Source organism: Meriones unguiculatus, chromosome 14 (assembly GCF_030254825.1).
Source record: "Meriones unguiculatus strain TT.TT164.6M chromosome 14, Bangor_MerUng_6.1, whole genome shotgun sequence".
NCBI classification, from domain to species: domain Eukaryota; kingdom Metazoa; phylum Chordata; class Mammalia; order Rodentia; family Muridae; genus Meriones; species Meriones unguiculatus.
In genome coordinates, this window is record NC_083361.1 from 8,147,049 (window position 1) to 8,174,226 (window position 27,178).

Below are 27,178 nucleotides of genomic sequence, written 5' to 3' on the forward strand. Positions count from 1 at the left end.
ACACCCTGAAAACACTGGGTTTTTAAGTCCGACTCTGGGTTGACTTCCAAAGTTGGCATGTGGTAGTTTTCAGCCAGATGCCAGCATCTCTAAGAAAACCAAGCAAAAAGCACCATTTTCCCCATCCTCTGTGAAAACATTCTTTAAACCCTTCTTCTGATGCCAACGTCCATTTGAAAAACAAAAACAAATAGGCCCTTTTCTGGTCTGGGTCAACGCTGAAGATTCTCATATGGTCTTGATGGCTTAGCTATAGCTTCCCTGCATGCCCTGGCTGAGTGTGGAGGGTGTGGTGGGTGTGGTGGGTGTGGTGGGTGTGGTGGGTGTGGTGGGTGCCAGACCTCAGCCGGCTCCCTAGGAGACGGATGGAGCCCTGGAGTCTGAAGTTCAACAGTTTCTCTTCCACGTGGTACAGACTCACACCCCCACCTGCTTTGTGAAATCATATTATTCTAATGAGAATGCAAATGAGAGGAGAGCGGGTGGGGAGTGCCAGCTGAGTGGCTTGCTGGAGATTCTTTCCTGGGGAGGGGCTGCTGAAAAGGGGTGGCTGAGCCCCGCTCCCTCCTCCTCGGCAGCGGTGTTCGCTGTGGGACTCGTGTTGGGTGGCATGTGGCCAAGTCTGAAGGAGACACATCTTCATTGATGTCCCTATTGTTACGTGTTCTTATTCATGGTATTTAAACAACTCATGCACGTTTTGACAGCTTTCCCCTTTTTGAATTTATGAGAGTCTTTTTTTTTATATATATATATTTTGGTGAGGTGTCTGAAGACCCATGATCGTGGGGGCAGAGGAGGAAGCCGAGTAAAAACAGGCTTGTGTGTGTCATACTTGGAGTCGCTCCCCTTGCCCCATCACCAACCTCCTCCACACCCTGGTGCAAGTCGGTGTGGGGCTGGAAGCATTTGTCACACAGGGACAGGAGAAGGAGCTAAGGCTCCAGGTTAGTCTGCTGGGCTCCTAAGCTACTCTTTAGAGAAGGGGACAGAAAGGGAACAAGAATGGAAAAAGATTTGCCTGGGGACCTGTGCACAGATAACTCTCATTATGTCTCAAAATGATTCCCAGCCCTTTGTGGCCTTGGGCTTTTATTTTCCTTGTAATGGGTTAGAAGTCCCGTGCTATGGTCCCCGTCACTGTGAGATGGTCGTTAGGCCACCTGAGGTCTGGTTATTAAAATCCTTACAAAGGTTTACCTGGATCCTCCCGTGCTCAGACAGAGACAGACAACAGGGCGTTCATAGGCAGCCTGTCTTAGACAGCACCTTTTCAAGGTGGACCTAGCTGAAGCGATTCAGGGTCCTCTGTGAATACTGAGTCCGTCAGACATGTAGCAAGGTAGGCTCAAAAATAAAGTTAAGCACGACCCAGAATAAAAGAGCCTTTTCCCCCCTGTGGCATGTGAGACCTGTGACGGCTGCAGAGAATACCCAAAGAGCGAAAGAGGTGGGGTCAGTGTGTAACTTGCCTAGAGGGTCTGGTCTCAGGAAGGTGAGGACCCCCGCCTCCTCTAGACCTGTGCAACACAGGGAAGATTTGTGCATTTTCTTAATAAGATGTTAATTTTCAGTTGCATGCCATTAGATTGCAACACGTTTTTTAAGGAAAGATGTTATCTTTGTGAAGTTGACTTATTTGCAAACTTAACATAAGCTTTCAAACCCACAGAAAATATGGCAGTGTGTTTATATTTAAAATAGATTTTAAAAAAATCCAACGAGTTACTGTGAATTCACTTACCACCCAATAATATAGAGATAAAAATAATTTATGCTCCTATTTTAATTAAAAGCAAATCGTTTTTGTAAGGCAATAGGAGCTTGGTCTAGTGGTTAGACCAGGAGGTGGGAAGAGAGACTCTTTTAGCTTGATTCTTTGCTTGGGCTGGGCTGGGCTACATGTTTTGGGGCAGGCTCTTAACCATGCTCCATTGCTCTTTGCAATCTCAGCCATACAGTGTGGTTCCCCTCAAATCACACAATGAGAGGTTGCTAAGCAAAGGTACCTTATGCAGCAAAATCCTGGCCTTAGCCTGAAAGGCTGACAGTTAATCCCTAGGATGGAGAGATGAGGGGGTGGTGATAACTATCGTGGGGATGTGAGGTTTCCCACTTAAGCATAAGTAATTGAGAGACAGTACAACAGCATGCCTGGGTTGGGTGATTGCCATGGCCACTGGACTCTATACAAAGCCCACGGACTGAAACAAGGATGGATTCTGATCCCCATGACTGATCCCCATCAACCATGTCCCAAGTTCAAGTTAGGAAATGAAATTATAAAGGGGAGTGGGATAGATAGAGAAAACAGTCACAAGAGATGCTCAGCTGACAGTCTCGGACTCCATATTTCTTTGTGGAGTGTGTGGCTGCAGGCTGTTTTGCACCTGGTTGCAGATGAGAGTTTTCAGTGTGGGTTCAACAGCCAGAAAGACTCTCTTAAAAGAGGAGACTAGTCCTGGACTTTGAGCAGTGCCAAGTCTGCAGAACAGTTTTGGACATGCTTTTGGGGTGTGGACAAAGTGCAAAGTGTTGTCCCCATCTTCCAGGGATTCCAGTAACAACACAGGGGCACCAAAGCAAGATGACAGTCCTGGTGTTGAGTAGCTTGTGGTTAAGTTTTGACTCTCTCAATGTAGCCAGTCAAATAGATCTGACCTGTAAACTTCGTCCATCACTCTGTAGTCACTAGCTTGAAGTAGTCAGTGTGGACTGAGGCTCAGGATATGACAACTGAACGTCAAGTTTGAACCATGCGTTCTTAGTCTGTGAACCGGAGTAGTTTATCAAGAGCTGTGTCTAGATTTAGGACCAACTGATGTTAAAACAAGCTATGTGATAATCTGTTTCACGGGTGGTAAAGGGCAGTGCATGAGACCGAATCCCTCTTTTCTTTGGTATGTCGCTTGCACTGCTTTTGTTTTCATGTGGAGAAGGGTAATCCCTGCTAGGGAGACAATCTTTTTTTTTGGGAGGGGGGGTTTATTTCTTTGAGACAGGGTCTCTCCTGGTAGCTCAGCTCTCCCTTGAACTCAGGATCTTTTGTTCTCAGTCTCAGGTGTGTGTCCTTGTGTCTAGATAAGGTGAAGACATTGTGTGACCTCCACACCAAGACTGAGAACAAAACCTTTGGACTGGACAGGTTCGCAGTGTTTTTTCCAGACATCTGAAAGACACCCCTCTGCCCCGGCCAGGCAACAACAGAACATCAAACATTACTGAGATGCTGAGAGTCATTTGGTTGGGAAATGAACACATATCCATCTCCTCCTTTCTGGTCATGTCACTGTGTATCCTTGTGATTTCCACTGAGGTGTAGTCATGAGCAGGAAGGAGGGGAGAAAGATCCTGGCTTCCTGATTCTAGAACCTATCTAGAGGTTCTTTCTTGTCAATATTCTTCACCCACTAAATACTACGAATTCTGATGAGGGTGACAAAAAGGCTCCATTAAACAAATCCCATGGACTCCACAGACAAGGAGACTTCTACTTCCAGGAATTAATTAGAAATTACTAGTGAGGCATGGAGAGGTGGCTCAGTGGTCAAGAGCCCTTACGCTTCTTGTAGAGGAGCAACATTGGATTCCCAGGACCCATACAGCATTTCACATCCATCGGTAGCTCCAGTTCCAGGGGACCTGGTGTGTTCTTCTGACTTCATGGGCACCACCATCAAGTGGTGCACACACAGACAGGCAGGCAGAGCACTCGTACACAAACTGTAAAGGTAAACAACTATTTTAAAAAAGTTATTAATGTTTTAACAGTTCGGACAGTAGTTACGAAAGCACCAACAACACCCATTTTGAGTTTAGCCCAACCTGCATTATTAGAAGGTTTATTCACTCTGAGGTTTGGGTAAGTAGTCCAAATGCCCTGTCTTTAAGTTTCCTTCCTGGTAAAATGGATACCATTCTGTCTGCCTAAAACCACTGTGACGAACACTTGAAGAGGGATGTTTATAAATTATTATTATTAGTCATGCCCTAAATAATTCAGGCATGTAGGACCTCGGTGTGGATTAGAGTCCTCAGGAAATTTCAAGGCAAAAGGAGAAGAATTTGTGGATTTTCTAATTCCAGTTTTGGCCAAGAAGAGCCTGAGTGTGTGTGGGGAAACGCCTTAAGTCTAATGAGGTGGAGAAGAGTCCTGTTAAAGCTTGTATATATGTGTCCCCCAAAGGCTCATCTGGTGGAGGCTTGATCCCCAGATGGTCGGCCCTGTCATGGAGATGCCATTGCACCATGAGGGCTCTGACTTCATCACTGGGTTCATGCACACTGAAAGCTGTTAGGAGGTGGGGTCCAGTGGGAGGAAGTAGGTCGTGCGTGGGAGGGCCCTTCTTCTCCTTTCTCTTTCTGCTTCCCAGTCCCTATGTGGTGAGCATCTCTGCTCCCTCACACTGGCTCATTTCACCATATCCTGCCTCACCACAGCTAAGAAGCAAAGGAGCCACCCCACAGAGGGTCACTGTGACCTTTGAACCATGAGCAAGGTAAAACTTCCCCACTTTGAAACAGGCCCATGTACTGATACATAGCTTTCTGTGACTATGACAAATATCTGAGACAATCCATTTATAAGGAGAAGGATTTATTTTGACTCTTGGTTTTAGAGACTGTGATCATCTGATGCCATGGTCCTGATCAGCTGATGCTATTGTCCTGCTCAGAAGAAGACACTGTGCTGATCATATGATCTCATCGTCATGATCATATCAGGACCTCATTGTCCTGATCATATGATTCCATTGTTTTGAGGCCTCTATTCCATAGGTTCTAAGTTGCTCAATTATGAGCCAGCTAGGAAGCTACAGCAGAGAAAGGGAGAGACCTAGGTCCCATCTCTCCAGTTAGTACATATATCTTAATGACCGGATGTCCTCACATGGGCCCAGCTCCTGAAGGTTCTACACAACAGTGCCATGTGGGGACCGATCCTTTAACATAAAGACTATGGGAAATGCTGAAGAGTCAAGCCGTATGCCAGGTACTATGGCCTGCCTGTAATCCCAACACTTGGGAGGTGGAGGCAGAGGATTCAGAGCTCAAGGTCACCCATAGCTACATAATAAGTTTGAGGCCAGCTTGAGCTTTAGGAGACCCTTTCTCCCAACAACAAATAAGATGAAAACAGCAATGACCAGATTCTGCCTTTTTCTTCCATTATGCTTCAGAACCCCTTCATTTAACACAGAAGCAAAGAATCCCCCAATTTAGTTATAAAACGTGTTCTTCATCCTTTAAACATACCAGGATCCTTCTGACATCCATGGGTTTTCTGTGAAGATACAGGATATAGGGAGGATATGGGGAGCTTTTCCTTGATGATTATAGTGATTGATGGGCCAATCATGAGCTTAGTAGGTCTTAGCAGGCTGTGAAGCACCATGATCTAGGAAATAGTATAACAGACTGCCAGTTACTCTTGCATGGGTGTCATATGACCTAGCACAATTAATTTTCCAAATAACCCTATGGGCTAAGGTGCCATTATGAATCCCATGCATCAGAGTGGTAAGCGGAGGCACAGAGACGCTAACAGTCTTATTACTGGATCCTGATCCTGTACCCTGGCCCAAATGGGACTAGATGGCAGACCCGGCTTCTAGTGCAGCCTGATTGCAGCAGCCAAGCTCCTGGCTATCAGGGAATATTGCCTTTTGGTGAATAAGCATGACACAAATGTACCCCCATCTCTGGCAAAGTGTTGGGACACTCTTATCCCAAGCATATGAACCCTGGTGTTCTGCTTTTGGATGAAAACCAGATATAAACGCCGTGTCTTGAATCCCTGCCTCTGAGGCCAAGGTTCCAGACAGCTCACTGAAGCCAGAGGTGTCTTTTAGCCCATTCCGTTTTTCAGAGCACTTCAGAGGAATGCCCAAGGTAACTCAGATCACTCCCTCTGCAACCTCCCGTCCTTCACGCAGGTTTGCAAACGTTTTGCAAGGGTGTTGACTTCCAAACTTCGATGGCTGGCATTTTCTCAAGAAATTTAGCATAGATTTAGTGTTAAAAAAAAAGGGGGAGTGGGGAGAGCTTTGGTTACATGCAAGATGCCTTCGTGCTGCTGGTGGCATGGCTTGGGTCTGCAATGTGACCCCTGCAGCTCATGTGTTAAAAGCTTGATCTCCAATGTAGACGTAGGACCTCTGAAAAAGATCAGGTCATGAGGGCTCTGACTCATCTGTTGATGGATTCACAGAGTTCAGGAGTATTGGGCGGGGTCAGAATTTTAGGAGTGAAGCATCTCTGGAGGAAATAAGTCTTTGGGTATGTGTCCTTGAAGGGGATATTTTATCTCTTTCCTTTTCCTCCTTTCCATTCTTTCACCCCTTTTTGTCCCCTTCCCTTCATGGCTACCATGAAGTCCGCCTCTCCACCAAGCTCCTGCTCCACTTGGCTCTGCCTCACCATGGCTCAGAAACAGCACAGCCAGCAGGCCACGGAGTGTAGACCGAGATTTTTAACCCAAATCAAACCTTCTTTCTTTAGTTGATTTTCTCAGGTAATTTGTCATAGCAACAGAAAGATGACTGGCCTGGCTAGGATCAGCTTTGGGGTTTGATATGCCCCAAGCCATCATCAGAGGGGTCCGCTAAGGCTAGAAGCATTTTCATGCCAAACAAGAAAAGGATATCACATGTGTTCTGGTCATCTTCCTATTTGCATTAGCTAGGGCTCTCCCTTCCTCCCTCTTTACATTGCCGAATAATTCCTAGAGTTTGTTGTATTTAGTTCACAACTAGTAACCCAGAAGTCAGGCCATCTCCCCTCAACCGTCTAAGAAAGAGACTTTCAGAAAGACGACCTGAATTGAAATGTGGAGTGACTTCCAAGCTTACGGTCCTGAGGTCGTTCCCATCCTCACAAAGCATTTGTTCTTTTAAGGGAGCCAATATGTTTGTGTAACTGACGCAAAACAAGCTTGACTCCGAAAAGATTTAGCTTAATATCTGCCTATGCATTCCAGGGCCTGGCCGTCTGTGGGATGCGCATTAACGGCCCTGGCGGTGGTACAGCTCGTCACGTATGATATCGGGCACACAAATGTGACGTGATGCCCGTGGACTCTTGAGGGTAATTCGATGTGCCAGCCAGCTCGATGGGCAGAGAAGGTTTAAACATAGTTGTCACAAGTGAGAAAGAGCGCAGGGTCGAAGGCAGACTGGAGAAGCACAGGGCTCCGGAACCTGTCTCCAAGCCCTAATGAAAGTGTTAATTAGTGGATCGCAGAATTTACCGTGAGAACAGCGCTCTGCCAGTCCCCTCCAGTGGCACGCTCCTCATTAACCATTTCTTTCTCTTGCCCTTCTTTCTCCAGCCGTCTTCTCTGTCTAGCCTAATCCATGAGAAGGGCGGCCTAGGGAATTGAGGCAGGGTTATTTTTGGGTGTGTGTGGGGGTGGGAATGGGAGGACTTTGACAGTAAGAGAAGGCCTATGGGACACATAGCTGTCTGAAGTTTATAGGAATAAATACACATTTAATCTGTGTAATCATTAATCTTTCTTTATGCGGAAATGATTAGTAAATTGGGTTTTTAAACAACTGCTAAGTGTACACATTGGCATCATAGATTAACTTATTTCTGAAACACTTGATTTTTATCACTCTGCCTAATAATTTATCACCTGACTTATTGGGTGATATGATAAATCATGCACTATTTATTGTTCATCCTATAAGGAGGGCAAAGCTTTGTTTAGCAGTGATGAAACCCAGCCTGTTCTTGGGGAAGTCTACCTTGCTGACCCTGGTACTTGGCAGGGTAAATCTTTTACCAGGAGTGGGGTTATCCCCAGTGGACTGTGAACAGCGCTTAAACAACTTTAATAACATAGTCTTACACTCTACCCCTGCTCGTTCTGATAAATGTGGTGTTCTCTGTTTCAAGGACCTGGAGTGTGATGGCAGTGCCTCATCTCCACAGATTGTTTTCCAGAACAGTCCTGAGTGCTCTCTGAGCCCAGAACGTATTGTGGTGCATGAGGCTCAGGGGGCAATCACAGTTGAAGGCAGAGTGTGGTCCCAAGCTAGATTGTGGTCTCTTCCTAAGTGTGCTGGGAGTGTACGAAAAGGAATTCCTGTGCTATTAACCAACACCTAGACAGCTCGCTGATCCTCTCACCTGGTGGGGAGAGACTAGATATTTCATGGCTCTTCCAGACACGGCAACTGTTTTGGTCTTTGTACCTCCCTAGCCCCCGAGGGCTGACTTGTTTTGGAAAGCTAACCTGATTAACCGTTGTACTTTATTCTTAGTGCAGGTAGCATTGGCAGCTTTCTGGGGACTCCCCATTGCACTGAACTCTTCAGCCTTCGCAGTCAGAGTAGAACCCTTTCTGAGCACTCTACCCTAACTGCAGTGTGATGCTGAGGAGAGCCTGAGGCTGCCGGCAATGCCCCGGGAATGCAATGCCCCTGAGAGATGAGGCAGGAGAATCCTGAGTTACAGGCTAGCCATGGGCCTGTGAGACTGTTTCTCAAGAAAAACAAACAAAGAAACAAAAACATAAGACATAAGCCTGGTTCTCCAGAGACCATTGTCTCCCCACAAGGACATAGAGAAAATGCCACCCCCCCACCTCCCACTCTCCACCCCTAAAGATGATGCGTATACATAAGAAAAGGACTGAAACCCATTTCCAGCTGATCACGTCTCTCCATGTTTGACGTATAGAACTTATTTCTTACCCAGGGATGAGCCCCCTCATTGGTTATCTGATACCACGTGGTTAGCCTAGAAATCACAGACCTATACGTGACACTAACCAGAGTGAGCAGGTGGTATTTATGTATATATATATAATAAAAAAAATTAGGTTATGAAAAGAGAAGATGCAAAGGAGAGAGGAAGAGGAAGGAGAAAATGATATATTTTTTAATTTAAAAATAAAATGATATAAAAACATAAAAAAATTTAAAATATGTAGGATGTGCTTGTTCATGCACCCCGATTTGAGCTCTAACTGGAGCAATTTGCATTCTAATACATTCCTAGTCAATTTGACATGGATTTACAATTTTTAGAAATTCTCATTAAGGTCTATGTTTTTCCATCATGAGAACTCCTTCTTCAGAGAAGACATTTTCTCCTTCCTGTTCTCTCTTTATCCCTAGTGAATGCACACCATGCTTTCCTGAGCTTAAACCACGTCCAGGGTGCCTGGCACTGTCACCGTAGCCACCCCATCTTGATCTGTATTGTGTCCTAGGGTTGCTGGTCACGTTAACAACTACTGTTGTAGCACTTGTTATCCTTGTTACCAGGGAGGCCGAGGCAGGAGGATCCTAAGTTCAGGGTCTGCCTGGAGCCCAGGATGAGTTCAGTGCTACTCTGAGACAGCAGAGGTACTGTGTACTCACGCTGTCTGTGGTCTGTTTGTACCCACTGAAGGCATTGTGTGTACATGTCATAAATGGCTTGCATGTGCCCAGCAAAGGTGTTGTGCACACATGGTGTGATGGCCCCATGTGTGCCCAGTGAAGAGTTTCTATACATATGCTGGATATGGCCTGAGCATACCAGCAAACACAGTTGATCTCAGCCAACAGGCCCAGAGGTTAGAACACACTTTGACATGGTAGACCTGAGCCAACATGAGATAATTCTCTGATGATGGTGAAATAAGAAGACACCTTTGGTCTTATTGGCAGATGTCCTCAGTTGTGAAGAGACCAACAAGGCCTTTGGTGGAGTCTAAGCATCTGTGATGGGACATGATAAAGTAAGAATGGCTGGAAGGTTTACTTTCCCACCAAAACACAGAACCCAGTGTCCCTTACTTTTAATGTGGGGCGAGCTTAATAATATCTCTGACCATTAAATCATGGCCAACAGAATCTTTTTAATATCACAAAACCAAATAAATGAAAAAGGAAGGTATCTGCTCAACCAAAGCAGCAATCACTGAGTTAAGAATACCAAAGACTGGGGAAAAAACATGCCATATCAAACAAGGTCAATATCCAAAATGTATAACTCAAATAACTCAATTTTAAGAAAATAAGTAACCCCATTTAAAGGCCAAGTGTGGGACAGGAATTGGAAGCAGGAATTGGAAGGCAAACAGATGAATAGTCTTTGAAGCAAGACAAGGTCTTGTGACAGAGCAAAACCTTGTTTCAAAACATCAAGGGATGAGGATTTAAGCTGGTGGTAGAACACCTTCTTTTTTTTAATATAATTTTTTATTTATTACAATTTATTCACTTTGTATCCCAGCTATAGCCCCACATTCCCACCCTTGTTCTCTCCCAAACCCTTCCTTCCTCCCTCTCTCATCTCCTCCCATGCCCCTTCCCCAGTCCACTGATAGGGGAGGTCCTCTTCCCCTTCCCTCTGACCCTAGCCTATCAGGTCTCATCAGGACTGTCTTTCATTGTCTTCCTCCCTGTCCTGGTCAGGCTGCTCCCACCTCAGGGGGAGGGGATCAAAGAGCCAGCCACTGAGTTCATGTCAGAGACAGTCCCTGCTCTCAGAGCATCTTCTTAAAACCTACCAGTGAGGACCTGGGGTGTGGCTCAGTGGTAGGGCACTTGCTTGGCATGCCTAAGGCATTATAGTCTTTCCTCAGCACACACACATGCACACACACAAAGGGAGAGAGAAAGGGAGAGAGAGAGAGAGAGAGAGAGAGAGAGAGAGAGAGAGAGAGAGGCAAAGGATCCAAATAGATAATTCCTTAGAGGAAGACATACAATTAGACATACATGGGAAAAGCTTAGCATTACACATTATTAATTAAATGTGATTAAAACCCACAAAGAGCTATGGCATCACTTATGTTCAAGGCTTCTCTGGAAAAGGGTGAATGACAGTAAGTGTGGGGAGAATGGAGAATGACACCCAACCCTTATGCACCGTGGAGGGAAGTGTGTGCAGCTGTTATGGGACGCAGCAAGGATGCATCTCAAGAGAAGAATGCCCTTCTGTACTGAGCTCCTGGCAGAGCGGTCCATGAGTGCCTTTAGAATGACCAGCCAAGCTCTCTCTTTCCCTACTTTCACTGTAGACTGCCAAGCTCAATGCTAGTTCCAGTGTCCTTGTTGGACAGCCTCTGACCTTGATTGCAGCCGTAAAATGCTCAGCACCATAAAGGGATGCATAGATGTCACTTCTGAGGAAGGACAGATGGAAAGAGGCAGTTCCATCTTGAAACACGTTTTAGTTTGAATTGTTCCAAGAAGACCCCAGGAGCTCCCCCACACTGCTCAGGTGTGCAAGAACTGCAGCGTTTGGAGGGTGAGTGGCAACTTGTAGGTTCTCCCTGACCCTGGGGAGCCCATGAGTTTGGGAGCGTGTTTATTACACATCCCTGTTAATACTTCATACAGTGCCATTTGCCAATAATGTCACCCTGTAATTACATCCTCTGAACTCACTCTGCCTGTGCATATGATGTTTTCATTCTGTAGCTCCAACCTTTTATAATGTTACCAATTGACACCATAATTAGTATAGTTTACTGCCACACTGATTATGAGCGGCCTGCTTGTCAATCAGCTTCTGTTTGTTTCTGTGTGAGGAACCATTATTCCCTTACCTCTAAACCTCGGGTAATTTACAGGGCACATGGGTGCAGGGCTTCTGGGTGTCTGGGAGAAAAGGATGCTCTGTGCTCCTGTGCCTCCTTGCACTTGACCGTCTAGCTCATAAGTGCTCATTTTGCCTCCAGCCCTGTTGCGGAAGCACCTGAGATGCAGCTGTCCAAGCATGGAGGGTCAGCTGCCTGAGGACTTGTGACAGGCTGGGGGTTTGGGGTGGGCACCACCCTGACCTCTTTATGGAGAGCTGCACAGCCTCAGCAAGTCTCCTGTGCTCTCCGTGGCTCGGTTTCCCCCGCCTGGTCCCCTTTCCTTCCTTACCTGCCTCCGGGGGCTTCAAAGAGCTAACAGATGTGAAGAGCTTTTGAAATAAGCGTGCCATATAAATTCAAGGTGTTTGGGAATGGTTTTCTCATAAACCTGCCAACACTATCTTTTTGGAAAAGACAGAAGTCACAAATCCACTCTCGTTTTAATTTACCCTGGTGTTTCCTCGGCAGATGGCTAAAGTGCTGCTTGTCATGTGTCCTCTGTGCCCTGACGGACCAGTGGCTTCTCCGTAAACCATGCGCCACAGCATCAGGGACCAGCTCCCTGTGTGATGCCTGCAAAGTCTCGGGGTTAGGATGACAAGCAAGCCCTTCCCATCCCCCAGACTTTCCAGTGCTCCACACAGGGACAGCAGTTTCTGTCTCAGCCCTTCCGGAGTACGTGGAGAAACATCAAAGCCTGGGACCCTCTTCGTCTGTGCGGCCCCCGAGAAGCAGGCCAGAGACCCATCGCTGGGCTCCCAGGTGATGCCCATCTGGACTCTCAGGAACAGGACAGTTCATCCTTGCTTTGCTGCTAGTTTCGTGGGCGAGACACGTGGAACCCTCTCTTTGGGCCTTGTCTTTGGCGCAGAATAATAAGACCAATAATGGATGGCCCCTTCACCTCTTCACCCCCTCCCAGCCCAGCTCTTACGTGGTTCAGATGGCACAGTGGGATGAGCACACAAGCAATCACAAGATATCTTACCTAAAGCCGGAGCTCCTGTGGACCCTCGTGTCTGCCTATACTGCATGTTCCATTCTTCTGAGCCACTTTCCAAGCTTTGCCCAAGCAGCTCCGGGGACACGAATCTCCATTCTCAACTTGGTGCCATCTGACACTGCTGGTTTCCCACTGTGCTTCTGGTTATCAGACATGGGTTGGAGCATCCTCCCAGGCATGCAGCTGAAAGGAGGGTGGCGGTCCAGTGCATTCTTCCTATGACATGCAGCTGTGAGTCTGGAGCACCCCCCCCCCGCCAAACATACAACTGTGGGTCCAGCATTCTCCCAGGCATGCATTTGGGGTGCAGTATATCCCCTCCAGGCATGCAGCCTCCTACCTTTTCAGTATGGGTCTGTAGCATTACCCTACTCCCACTCCCAGCATGTAGCTGTGGCTTTCCTTTTCCCTTTGGGAGCTGTACAGAGCAAAGATCTTCCTTTCAAATCCCCTATCCTTTCATTTTTGCTTTTCCTTTAGTCACCCCGTCCCTTGCCCAGAATGCCCAGGTTCCAAGTTCCAAAGGTCAGCCTTCTTCAGCTGTGACAGTTCTGATCAATGGTGGTTCACATCAAACCTCCTATCTCCTATTCCACAGCAGGTCATTGGCCTCTCTCTTTTAAGCTCTTCTGAGGTCCTTACATGTATACCTTTTTCAACACAAGGTCTCCTGTGTATAACCACATACATACTGTGCTCGCACTGTGGAGTATAACAGCAGGCAATCCCAACATCTAAGGACCCGGAAACAGACTGGAGAAGGACACTTCACAGCTGCTACTCGCTCCAGGGGCTGAAAGTAGGGGTGTCAGTGGAGATGGGGCTTGGACCAGCCAAGTTCATGGTGCTTTGCCTGTGTACTCAATGGCTCTGTACACTTCAGAAGGCATTCCTCTTCCTGTCTTCTCCACCCTTCCCCAGCCTCTTCTTTCTCTTTCACTGTCTGCTTGAAACTCCTCCCCCTAACACGGCAGGTCTCATTTCTAATTTTATATGTATGAATGTTTTACCTGTGTATGTGTGCCTGTGCGCCATGTACATGCCTGGTGTACATGAAAAGCAAGTCATCAAATTCCCTGGAACTGGAGTGACAGGAACTCACAAACCACCATGTTGGTTCTGGAAGTCAAGCCTATATCCTCCGGGAAAGCAACAAGGGTGCTTAACCACTGAGCCATCTCTCCAGTTCCCACTCAGGTTTCTCAAGGATCTCTCTTGACTCTTTTCACCCCCATCACCCCTGCCTTGGGACAGCTCCACCCTGATGTTCAGTTCAAGAGCCCGACATCTTGGCTACTCAGGTCTCTGCAGACAAGCCCTGTTCTGCTCACCAGAACAGATTTGAAGTCTCTGAGGACATGCGTGGTATGCTATATCATTGCCGCTTAAGTCGCACTCTGTGATTTAGCATTCCTGTTTAGTTGCAGAATTCCATGGAGGATATCGCCGGATCCCAAATCTTTTGTCAGCGTAATTGAGCATACCATCTTTGCAGGTTTGTGCTTCAAAGATGCATCCTCTCCCCTCACTCATTTGTTCTATCTGAGCTGTTCTGAAACTTTTAACCTGCCCCATCCCTCGGCAAGGAGCTTGAGTTTTAGGCTGGTAATTCATGTTTATGCTGAGTGTGAGATTTCTTTTCTGCGCCCAGAATGATTAATAGACTTCTTTCTGTAAATTAGTGTGAGAGAGGACAAAAAGGGAACCGCTAACCAAACCAAAGAATTTCCCTGTGCTCTTGCGACTCCTTCCAGGTCTTTCTCATTCGTGGTTATTAGATGCAGCAGTTCACCTGGACCTGAAGCCCTTGGCAGCAGGAAGGCTTGAGAAACAAGCATCAGCCACACCCACTCTCCCAGACACGTATTGCCCTGCACCCCGGGAGCTAAGCATGCCTTTTGAATCTTTTAAATAGTTGAAAGCTTCAAAAACATACAAACAAAAAAAAATAATATTTTATGACACGTGAAGATAATATGAAATTCAAATTTCCTTGTCCCTAAATAAAGTTTGCTGGAACACAGCCACACTTGTTCATTTATGTATTGTCTAGCTGGCTTCGAGCTGTGCTGAAAGAGCAGAGTGGAAGCGACAGGGACCTTATGGCCCACGAAGCCTAAATATTTACTATCAGGACACTGAAAAAAAAATGTTTGCCTACAACCGCTTTAAGAGAAGAGCTAGGGGGGATATGGGCTTTGGGACTGCCTGGCCTGCGCTAATCCTCCATTTAGCAGCCACCTGTACTGTGCTGCTCTCACTCTAAAAGATCTGCAAGGATTTGAGAACTCCTTCAGCCTGGTCCTACCCATAGGTGGAGAGAAGAAGTGGAGAGAAGCAGGGCCCATTCAGATGTATATGAAGGCATGCTGAGTACCCACAGCACCTGGGGACCATCGGGATTAGATAAGGGGTTAGGAGCTAACAATGCCTTAGTTAGTTTCACCCCTGGGTAAAGCCAGACCTGTCGTCCCCCAGCCCTTGTGTGTTTGGTTAGCTGCATATATTATGACTTATATCTGAGCTTCTGTGTCTAGTGTCCAGTTGCAGGGAGTCAAGTGTGTGTCCCTTACAACAGAGGCCCTGGCTTTCACACACCTACTGACAAGTGCTCACTGGCTGGAAGTACTGTCCTTGACTCCTAGGCAGACATGGGGGATGCCTAGTCCTGGAGTAGCCGCTAATTCCATTAAACTCGCTGAGTCTAGTTCATCTCCGAGCCGCTGCTAGACTGTTCATGCTTTCTCTGAGATGGCGTGCTCGGAGCTCCACGGCCATAGTGAGAAAGCGTGGGCACCTGAGTTGACAGGATAGCCATCAGCCTCTAGCCTCACCATCGCACGGGTCCGAGGTTGTGACGCGGGTTGGGTGGTCCAGCAGAGGAAGTACAGCAGTGGAACGGAGATCATGAGGTGCGTTCCCGCCTGCCCTGGGGGTGGCCCTGTCACTGTAGAGGCTGCAGCATCCTCAGTACATCCCTAAGATGTTGTGAAGTTTACTCCTCAATGAGAGTCCTTACAGCACTAGATGAAGGATAAGGAACAGGCGCTGCTGCTGTCTGTTCCTGGTGTCTGTTATCCAGGATGTCTGGGATAAAAAGAGGGCCTCCAGGAACAGGGGCATTTGGGTGCCACCTGAGCACCCACCCTCTTGGGAAGGGATACAGCCCAGGTCTCAACATCCTGCTGAAGAAGATGTGGTGGGGGAAGATGAAGCTGAGAGTCTTGTCTCTGCTCTCTCTGCTGGTGGAACAGTAGGATATCAGACTCCCTGTCTCGGCATTAAAAGCGATATGGTTTTTCAGAAACAGTCTCTGGAAGAATTAAGAGCAGCATGCGACTGCCTGTCTGCCCCGGACATGCACGTCGGCCGGGTAATGCTAACAGTCTGCTCCAGCTGCTCTTCCTGCCTGCCCACATGCCGAAGGAGAAAAACCTGCCCCAGAGCGCTGCAGTCTATAGCTGAGATGGTGACAGGATTCTTTGGGGGTGCCCTCCGTGTAACAAACAACTCTGGGGTTTCACGGACAATTAAACAGGTCCAGAAAGCAGCCTGTGGCTTCTGGGGGATTAGAGGGATTGGTTCATATGGAGTCAATTTCCTGTGGGTCATGGATGTGTTTAAGCACAAAGGAAGGAGGTTCTTTGGGATTTAGAGTGTGAGATTTCTGCAGGCCCCAGATTCATAGCTGTGGTCACCCTTTATCAGGACCCACAGGAGATTTTTGACAGCCCTGAGGATCCTCATGCAGCATAACGCCTCCACTGGACTCACTTACAGCAACATTCTGTTTACAAGCTAGACTGTAGAGTGAGTCTTCCTGGGACCTTCCTTTTGATTCATTCCAATTAAGCCATTTGGGATGGCTCATAGTGATACTTTCTGACCACTTGGGAGAGACAGGGGCATATACTGGTCCTCAAGATGCTCAGATATTTCAGCTGAGTTCAGAGGAGAGTCCAGGAGAGGGAGAGAGAGAGAGAGAGAGAGAGAGAGAGAGAGAGAGAGAGAGAGAGAGAGAGAGAGAGAAGTATGGAGTGGTGAAGAGAGAAAATCCTTCCCATCCACTCAAGGGACATGGGATAAGGCGGGAGGGTTGACAAGGGGTGCTGCCTAGATGGGCAGTTCTTGGTGAGGCTGGAAGAGGAAAAACCCATTTCATAAATCCCAATCAAGCTTCTACCCATCCTGCCAGGCAACAGAACATTTCCTTTTGTAGAAGACACTGAAAGGAAGAGAGGTCTTCATGAAGATGACTAACTTTGTGTGTCCACAGGACCAAGAAGGAAGCATGTGAGAGGGCCACCAGACTATAGGGAGGAATTTCAGTACCACATTTGGGATCAGAATGAGTAATCCAGAGGTGGGAAAATCCAGAACAGTGATTCTCAACCTAATGGCCAGGCTTGCCCTGAGGAGAACTCAATCTGGGAAGGTTGAGGAGTTAACACAGACTCGCAGTCCCTCTAGCTCAGAGGTGGGAAGCCTGGCTGGAATGCTATCTTCATTGCCTCATTGCAAGTGTTTGGGAGGAATGAGAAATCAGGAGGGAGGGAAGGATGGGGCTGACCTTAGTCTCTGTTGATGAGGAAAGGAAGTTTGTCCACGTGACAGGACAGATTTGTTTGCTTGGGAACTCATTTTCCACAGCTCCAGGTAGAAAAATTAAGCCATCCATTTGCTTTGAATGAGTCCGAATACTCTCCCTGAGGGGCAGTGGTGTTTTCACTAAATTCCTGCTCCTGAGAAAACCCATTAAGGTAGTATTTTTTTTCCTGGCTGTAACCAGAGAGGCAACTTATAATGATATTTGAAGAGAAGAAATCACTTTAAGAAAGTTCCAGATGTCTGGAGTGACAGTTGCAATCCACAAGGAGGATGGTCAGTACCTGGGGTGGTAAACGATGTTTCAGGGTCCAGAATTGGGGCAGGGGTAAGTTGCTAATTACCAGCCGGCAAAGCTGGTGGTTTTCATTTTCCGTGGTCACCCCCACATTGCATCTTCCTCAGACATAATCCCACAAGGCTGCTCTTTCTACCTAGTGTGATTGACATCTTCTTGGGTGATGTTTTGAGTGGAGGAAGATAAAATACCCTTTAAGGGACTGACTGTTTAGATGAAGAATCAAATGCAAAAGGAAAAAGAAAACAATATGAAAGACCCCCTCATTTCTAAATAGTCTAATAGGGGTCCTGCGATGGGGTGGAATGGGGTAGATCCTGGATGGGTATAGGGGAAAGAGAAGGTGGGGCGTGTTTCTGACGGCAGGGGTAGTCCCAGCCTTTCTTTATGGCTGAAGCAGCAAGGGAGAAAGGATTCAGGAAAAGCCCAGTCTCTGGACGAATGTTTCCATCTGTGGCTCTGATTGAATTATGGGGAACAAGAAGTTTGGGTAAGCTGTTGGCCAATCCCAACATACTGTGGCAAATGAGGCCCTTTGCCTTTTTGGAAAATCCATGCTTTATTAAAGCAAATTAGAAGTGATTGAGTCCTTCTGGTCCCTTCTCTCCTCTCCCCACCCTCTCAGAGGCAGCCCTACACTGCTTTCCATTGTTTTACCTTCATATAGCTTACACTGTCGAAGGCTAACCTGCAATTATCCTGCCTGCTAAAAGTGATGGCTGTCACTAAAGAGAAAAACCTCCTTGCTCGCCTTCCACGAGGCCTCTGGATCACGCCAGAGCATTTGTCTGCAATCTCTTCAACTTCAGCGGGAGCTTTGTTTGAGCCAGCCCAGTGGCAGAGAAATGACAGGGTTGCTGGTAGCCAGATAAGGTGATGGGAGGGACATGAGGCTGGTTCCCAGGGGTACCATGCCTGCCATCTCCAAGCACCCACCAGAGAAGTTGGTTCAGGGCATTGTTTCTGTAGCCACCAAGGAGAGCTCAAGCATGGTATGTATTTGCTTCCTTCTCAGAGAGAAGCAAGAGGCTCCAGGGGACCATTTTGTGGCTCTGAATGAGAACAATGGAATCAGACACGAGTTGGTAAATGAGGGCGCAAGAACCAAGACATATTCTAGTCTGCTTGTACCAATTTTTGAGTTAACACATGCCAGGAGACTGGATGGGACTCTCGCCTAGCTCTGCCAGAGGACCACACCACTCTGATCCAAATGGCTTTATCTTAGGATTCCAAGTCATTATAGCAAATACTTAGAAATAGCTTTCCTTGCTAATGTAAACTCATTACCTGAGACCCCAAGACCCCTAGAAAGTCCTCTGATGGTCCTCAGTCATTTCCTTTAACCTGGAGTCTCCTGGACTCTTGGAACGACAGGACAATGGAATGACAGGACAATGAATCCAAAGTCTCCCCAAGCAACTGGACAGACCATTCCCAAAGTGGGGGCAGTGGTCCATGAAGGTGAGGAGTGATCACCTCATGGGAACCAGATGGCTCCTCTCAAGTGATGACAGCTGTGACAAGTTAGAGCTGCCTATGGAACCAGAACCAAGGCCAGACCAGACCCTTCCCAAGACTGCCTCACTATGCAGATCCCCTGGCAGCCCTCCAATTCTTCCTCTATTCTATTCTAAATCTCATGTCAGTACCCCAAAGATGAGTTTGGGGGGGTGTCACTGAACCCCTTTATCTGTATTTTCCATTGTAGTTACATTGACTGAATCTCCTTTTCCTGCCTTTTCCCATTAACCACCTCTTTGTATTCGAATGTGTGGCTAAGTCTCATCTGTTCAGATTTAGATGCCCTAGAACTCTAAAGCAAGTGCTCTATGGTGGCAGTGCCAGGAAGCTCTCTGCTCCCAACCATCCCCCATCAGCTGAACCATATCAGTTCCAGTCATCACACCGGGTGTTCCTATGATTTCCTCAGTGTCTGGCTTAGAGCCACATGTTAAATGCCCCAAACTAAGGGTGGGTGTGGCTTCCTTAGAATTAGAGGGATCCTAGAGGAAATGCTGGGTTATTTGGAAAACAGATGGAAAGAAGGAGGCTAGACCCATGTGATGGGTGTCTACCACGGATGCTAAGAGTCTTGGACCTCTCCTTTAGTAGGTGGCATACACGCGTATGCTTCCTTATACTCCTCTCTGGTACAAGTCATTCTGGACAGGACTATTCTAGAATAATTGAGGCAGGAGGAACTAGAGAACAACTGTTATCTCTCAAAGCCAGTACATCAGTCTCGGGGATAAAATCATCTTTAGGGGCCCAGGGACCAGGGAAGAGTCCCTTTAGAGGGCTTCTTTAAACAGTTTATCCTTATCAGTAAGATAAATCAATCTTTGTAACTCCAAACCATAGATTCAGGTCTCTTTCCTTTTCAACGTTGGGCATTCTCTTACTCTGAGTGGGTCCCAAATCTAGTTCTAATAAATTCATTTCTCTAGACTTCGTGAAAATAGACATTCTCCTGAGAAAGACATGATGCTTGATGTAAAAATAGAGCATCTGTGATACTGAGAAATAGAAATGCAACCCTCAGCCCCTTTTTCCTGGCACACAAGTCTGAAAATCTTTGGAATTTCCAAAATGATCAATGTCTTTGGGATGCTCATAAAATTCCCAGTGGCTGGCAGCCCTTTCATAGCTCCTGGATGGAAGCTTATCTCTGAAAGATATAGGTAGGCTTAGAGAATTGGGACTTGCCACCCCATCCCTCAACCTCTGGGAGGAGGGGCAAGGGGTTAAGGGTTAAGATGATTTTCAATAACCAATGATGTAATCCATCATGTCCCTGTAATGAAGCATCCACAAAAACTCAATAGACCTGGGTTCAGAGATCTTCCAGACAATGGAAGACATGGCTATCTGTGAGTGACGTGCTTGGAGGGAGTAGAAACTTGAAATCAGTCTCATCACACCTGTCTTTTGCCTTTCTTCATCTGTACCAGCTCTACTATCCTTTATCGCAGCCAGCATTTCTGTAGGCTACTTTAGCAAATGAACCAAATCAAGGAAGGAGTGTTGGGAACCCCACTGTGTACCCAGCCAGTCACAAGGATGGATTGAACAATCTGGGGGGTGGTGGCTGGCATCACAGGTAGGGGTTGAATTGTCTTGAGGACTGAACCTCTGACCTATAGGATGCAGTGGCATCTCTAAGAAGCTAGTGTCAGACTTGGATTGAGAAAGAGATATTGGCTATGTCTACTGGTTACCTGGTTGCTGATGGGGAAAGAGCTCCATGCTTTTTTGAGGTAACAGGGCTCATCTGTGTTGATTGTTACAGTGTTTTCCTAAGCACTGGATGTTCCTCTTCGCTACCTCTTCCTCTTGAACATTTACCAGTCTAAGGATCTCACAGAAAACTCCCATAATCTAAGCTAAGATGCTGGAGGCTGTGTGAGTCCCTTTTTCTTACTGTGACAAAATGCCTGAGAAAAGCAACTTGAAGGAGGAAAAGTTTATTTAGGCTCAGAGTTTCTGAGATTTCAGTATATGGTTGGCAAGCTCCACTGCTGTGGGCCTCTGGTGAGGCTGAAACGTCACAGCAGGAGAGTAAGGTACAAGCTGCTTATATCAAGGCAGTCAAGAAGCATAGATGGTGGAAAAGACCATGGGCAAGAGAAACCACAGCCAAGCTGGCTGGTAGGTCAGTTTTTGTTTGGTTGGTTTTGTATTTATTTTATTTTATTTATGTGTATGAATATTTTGCCTGAATGTAAGTACATGTGTCATGTGCATGCCTGGTGCCTGATGAGATCAGAAGAGGCTATGAGACCCTCTGGAATCAGAGTTACAAATGGTTGTGAGCTACCATGTAGGTGTTGTGAATCCAGCCCAGGTCATCCAGAAGAACAACAGAAATGGCTCATTTCTCCAGCCCCCATGTTGGTTAGTTTTAGCTGCCAGTTTAACATAACCTAGATTAACTTGGAAGGGAGGACTCATCTAGATCAGGGTGGTCTGTAAGCAAGTCTGTGGGAGGTTATCTTGATTTTTTGCTTGATGTAGGACAACACAGTCCACTGTGGGCAGCTCCATTCCCTGGCTTTGGATCCTAGACTATCTAGAAGTAGAGAGGGCTAACTGAACGCCAAGCTACGGCCAGGGATATGTTTATTTTCTCTCTGCTCTTGACTGTGGAAGAGTGTGAACTCAGCTTCTTGAGTTCTAGCACTGACCTCCACTCAGTGATGGATTTCAGCTGAGAACTGTAAACAAAACAGCAACAAGCCTTTCCTCTGTTGTGTTACTTTTCTGTCAGTGCATTTGTTACAGCAACAGAAGTGAAATTACACCAGTGAACTATTTATTCCAACCAGCTCATGTCTTGGTTTCCATCACTGTCCAATAATACCATCAAATAACAGCTGTCAGTGGAATAACCTGATGAAGTTAGAGCTTCATGATCCAATCACTTCCTTAAAGTCCTCTCAAGGGACTGTTGGTAACAAGAGACTTCACATCCAAACCATAGCACAGGCTCACCATGGCTCAGTGTGTCATGACAGCTAACACTGGTACAATATAACAAAAGTCTTCAGTGTTGGAAATCAAGTGCATTTGAAACAATAGTGAGATCTGAGTGTGACCTGTGGAGAAAAGAGAATTAGGGTAAAGAAGGCAGAAATTTTCCCTAACCTACAGGCCATTGCCTACTTGGCCTTTTCAGGCTCTGGAGGGAGAGGCTGTGACTTCAAGAGACGGTTCTGGGATGCAGTTACTGAATTTAATACCCTGGGCTTTGAAAGGAATTCACTTCACTAGATCTGTTCCTATTCTTGTGAGGGGAAAAAGGAAAAGAATTAAGTCAGGTTTAAAGGTGAGCATACTGTCTGTCTCTCTGTCTGTCTCACTGTCAGAGAAATACAAGTTTGGCCAAGAAGTAATTACAGTAGGAATAGCTACAAATACCCAGGGAGAAAGCAAAAGCCAACATCCCGACATAGAGCAAGCAGGCTCAGCCTAGGCATGAGGAAGAACTCTTTATTTGAGAAAGAGAAATAATTACAATTACAAAGGACCTAAGTGGGGGGGGGGAATGGAAATATATTTTCCTGAAAATTTTCCAGGTCCTGGTGATTGAAGTCAGGGACTCTTGTTTACTAGTCAAACACGCACTGCTAATCAATGCTCAGAGCAGCCCACTGATGTATTCTAGGCAGTCTGCTACTCAGCCTTAATCACAGTTTCTCACTAGGGAAGTCTAGGCAGGTGCTTTACCACTGAACCACATCCCAGCCCCTCAATGGGGAATTCTAGGCAGGTGCTCTACCACTGAGCCACACCCCAGCCCCCTCACTGGGGGATTCTAGGCAGGGGCTCTATCACTGGTCCAAGCACTCAGCCACTCACGAAGGGATTCTAGGCAAATGTTTACTACAGACTCATGCTATCACCCCCTTCTTGATGATTTCTAAACAAAATCTCTATTGCTAAGCCATATCCCCAACCCCTTCCTGGTGAATTATAGTCAAACTGTCTGCCACTGAACTACACCTGCAGAATTTTTAATACTTCTTATATTAAAACACAGTCTCCCTGAATTTTCTAGGATGGCCTTGAACTTACTCTCTAGTCTAGGTTAGCCTTGACTAGACGTGTCCTGTCTCAGCCTTCCAAATAATTGGTATTATAGATCTCTGTCACCAATCCAAGTTATGTATGTATGTGAGTGAGAGGGGTGGGAGTGACATGATGTAGGAAGGATAGGTTGGAGATAGGGGAAGAACATCAGCTCTTTATAAGCCTGCGTCAAGCATCCACATTTCACTGTCAGAGGATGACCCCTGAGGAAACCACTTGGTTGATGAGTTTCATTCTGAAGAAAGAAGAAAACCTCAGTTTTGGAAGACTGGGAAAAGAGCCATCAGGCAAGGAAAATAAGTCAACCCTGTGTACTTTCATGAATGCAGTATTTACTAGGCAGAATATGCTGAGTATACATACATGTATGGTAGATAATGAGACAGTTGGTAGTAAGTTCCATTCATGCAGGGACCACTGAAGAAATGTACTGCAGCAGACAAAGGTTCGTAGTGGAGGTCCATTGGGTATCCAACACAACATACATGGAGAACCTGTTCTACAGGGGAAGGAAGATTGTTTCCAAAGATGTTAAAAGTTGCAAGGAAGGGCATATTTGGAGAAATGGGAAACTCATAGTAGGCAATGGGGAAATTTTCCCAGAGGAAGAGCAGACAGAATGAAAACAGAACTAAAAAACAGCCTAAGCAGATACTGAGTTAAGACTGGACAGACACCTGGAAGACAGCTGTCCCCTGAGAACTGTTGGCAGATATTGGACGCTAATAAAAGAATTGCACCAATCTGGAAGTGAAGTACTTCGTGTCCTAGCAAAGCTCTCCCTGTATCTCTGTATGCCTTCTAATTCATAGAAGAAACAACTGAGTAAGGGACTCCATCAGCTCATAATTCACGAAATTAACAATGATAAGGCACAGACCCAAGACATGAAACCAAAGCAAGTCACAGAAACAATCCATAGACCAAAATATGTTTCCTGTTTAAAGTAAGTGAATACATACATACCTACATGCATGCATACATACATACACACATGAAGCATAAACCCAAGCCAGTAGATTTTCCTTGCTTTTTCAGTTCAAACATAGGCAAGCTTCCCCCTGCCCTTGTGTTAAGTGCTTCATAGTTTATTCATGAAAACCAGCAAACTATTGATATTCAAACCAGTCTGTATACCATGAAAGTGAAAAAGAAACCCATAGCCTCTCACTTAGGAATATAGATTAAATTTCCTAAATGTTAAAAATATTCGCAGTTAACTCTGCAACTGGATTATGATGAAAGTGCTCCTGTGGCGAAGACTCTTTTAGATTACAAAGGTGATCCAACACCAAGAAACCTATTAATATAATTAATACCATCATTTGAAGAGAACAAAGGGAAGAAAAATCATTTTCTTCCTTGCTACAAGGCATCTGATAAAATGTAAAAATTATTTCTGCTGAAATATATTAGGAACATAACTTTGAAATTTTGTGAGAATATATTTTGACCCATTTGTCACCATCATTATGATATATAATTACAAAACATTGGAAATACATCTGTTATGATGAAGAACACTAAAGGATGGCAGCTACCTACATTATCCTTGTGTATTGTTTGGGAGAAACAGACAATGTAATCAGGCAAGAAAAGGAAATAAAAAGCATGAATAGCAGGAGAGAAAGAAGAGCCTTCGTCAAAAGGCAGCAAGGCAGACAGATGGTTGTGGGCAGGGGTTGCCGAGTGAGACGTAAAGTAGGTACATCTAAGAAGCACTCAGGCAAGAATTAACTATAAAGAAGATGTTCAGAGACACATTATCAAGCACATTTGTTTAGTTTGTAGTTAAGAAGGTTTTTTTTTTTCCCCACATGTTTAGAAAGAATTCAGAGACAGAATAGAAAGGGTGAAGCTGTGGATGTACTGGAACGCTGCACCCGCTGTAACTCTCTTTGTCCTGACTTCACAGGGGAAGAGTAATATGTGACAAGCCCAGAACAGACTCAGAAATGTTGATGAGGGTATGAGTTTTGCACATGCTGGTTTTTGCTACAGATTCCCTTACTCTGGACACAAACCCTAAGATGTGTCAGTTTGCCCATCTATAAAAACAGAGGCCATAGCTCATTGCACCATCAAGTAAGCCCCACAGAGGAATGAACACCTTGTACTGAAGAGAAAAATAAACACGCGATAGGCTACAGGAAAAAAAAAATGATGCAAGGACAGTTCATAAGCAAATGGAGACTAGAAATGATTACTAATGGAATAGCCTTAAAAACGTCCCTCCTGGATTTCTCTGAGAGGGCAAATAGAGTAGATTTGATGAGTAGAGTGGGGGCAAGATAGGACAGGAACAGGAGGGTCAGGTAGGGAGGGAGAGGGGAGATAGAGTTGAGGGAGGGAATTCTGGGAGAGACAGCTGGCGTTGAAGGGCATTTGAGGAATCATATAGAAACCTAGTACAGTGGAAACTTCCTAAAATATATAAAGGACCCTCCTAATAATGGATACAGAATCCCAACTGGGCATCTCATCACCAAATGAGGCTCCCTTGGAGTTCGCCAAACAACCCAGGCTATAGCTAAGACAATAGATTGCTCTCTGCAGGCTGGCAGTGGGGACCCTGTGGCCAAGTACAACATTCACACAACTCGTTGAAAATGGAGACATCAAACTGGTGCTTAAAGGGAGCCTTCACCCTACATTCTCGTGTCTTTAGTATGGGAAGGCACTTTGGAAGCTACCAAAAGAGAAGCATAAATACTAAGCCAACCCCAAAACTTTTGGCATACAATTGCCCTGCCTGCAAAATATGCTGGGCAACTGTGGCACAGAACTTGTGGGAGCAGACAACCACTGTCTGCTTTGACTTAAGGCCCCCTCCACAAGAAAAAACAGACACCCTATACTTCTTGGATGGTCAAGAGCTAGAGACTAAATGGCTCAGAGACCTAGGGTAAAACTAAATGCTACTGGTCTGAAAAAAAGTATCTATAAAATGACTCCCAATGATATTCTCCTATATTCATAAATCGGTGGTTTGCTCAGTCATCATCAGAGATACTTCCTCTTTCAGGAGATAGAAACAGAACAGCCAGACATTACATGGACAGAGAGAGAGAGAGAGAGAGAGAGAGAGAGAGAGAGAGAGAGTCTTTTAAACACAAGCTCTAAGTGAGATGCCTCCATCAAATCCCTCCCCACAGAGTTCATGGAACCCTGTGGAAGACGAGGTGAAAAGAGTATAAGAGCCTGAGGGGATGGAGGACACCAGGAGAACAAGGCCCTCTGAGTCAAATGAACAAGGCTCATATGGACTCAGAGAGTGAATCAGTAAGCACAGGGCCTTCAGGAATCTGCACCGGGTCCTCTGAGTATCTATTATAACTGTCAGCTTAGTATTTTTATGGAATTCCTAAGTGTGTGAACAAGTGGAGCTCTGGTTCTTGTGCCTGCTCTTTGGTGTCATTTCCATCTGTTGGCTTGCCTTGTCCAGCCTTGATGTGATGGTTTTTGTTTCATCTTATTACATTTTATTTTGTCATGTTTGATTGTTACCTTGTAGAGGCCTGTTTCTTTTCTAAGAGAAATAGAAAAGAAGTGGCTATGGCAGGGAGGAAAGGAAATTGGGGGAGTAGAGGGAGAGCAAACTGTAATCAGGATACAGTGAATGATAAAATAATTTATATTTTCAGTCGAAGGAGGGAAATGTCTTCATATGCTCATGTGTTTGCATAGCTAGTCCCCAGTTGGTGGCCCTGTTTGGGAAGGTTATGGAACTTTTAGGGGGTGGAGACTTCCTAGAGAAAGTATATAACTGGGGCTGCGCTGTAACCTTTTGTTGCCCGGCTTCACGTCTTCAGTCTGTTTGCTGTGTGTGTGGGGGGGGGGTAGTGAAAATGTGCCAGTAAGCTTCCTGTTTCTGCTACCATGCTTTCCCGGACTGTTTCTACTCTGTATCTCTCTGGAATTGTAAGCCAAAATGAATCTTTTCTTTCTTAAGTTATTTAAACCAGAGTATTTTATCACAACAGAAAATTAACCAGTTCAGCTAGAACTCCCCCCCCCAAAGGAAAGAATTAACACACCCTTTCCAATACTAACTTTAAATATTATTGGTCTCAGTTTTCAAAAGACATTGGTG